Consider the following 700-nt stretch of genomic DNA (forward strand, 5'->3'; position numbering starts at 1 on the left):
GTACCCTTGTTACTATCCATTATTAATTAATGGATATTAAGGCTAAAAAATATCTAAATATTAAATTTATTATAAATAACTAAACATGAAAACAAAGCTTTATACAAAATGTAATGATCCACAATAAATAAAATAAATATTATTTACATATTTACACTTAAAAGGAGAAAATTAGTACAATGCAAATTATAACATACAATACTACTGTAACTATATAAGAATAAATCAGTAAACCATCACAGACACTATCCTATACAACATAGGCTGTGACACTTAAGGTTAACAAAAAAATAAAGCAAATAGGCGATAACAAAACGATAAGCTGATATCTCATATTCTGTGATCATTTTTTCTCAAAGATAAATAACACCATTCAAAAAAATACCCTTCATTACATAAAAAAAAAAAAAAACAGTCTGATGACAATGTCCAAAGATGGTAATCACATTCATGCATTCCTCTACTGCTGATATCGAAGAAAAGTGCTATCAGTTTCATGCTTGCATACTCTAATAGATAAATGAGTGAAATAAATTGATAAAACAACCTTTGCAAGAAATTTTGTTTAAGCAGTCTAGGGAATGTCAAGTCCAGGTAAGTATTCCTTATACAACTGTTAGGTAGCAACTGGATTCAGATGGTCTGACATGGGTACTGGTGGGAGAGAAGCTACAATGCAAAAGAGCAAAAGATTAAAAAT

Source organism: Macrobrachium nipponense, chromosome 20 (assembly GCF_015104395.2).
Source record: "Macrobrachium nipponense isolate FS-2020 chromosome 20, ASM1510439v2, whole genome shotgun sequence".
Lineage (NCBI taxonomy): Eukaryota > Metazoa > Arthropoda > Malacostraca > Decapoda > Palaemonidae > Macrobrachium > Macrobrachium nipponense.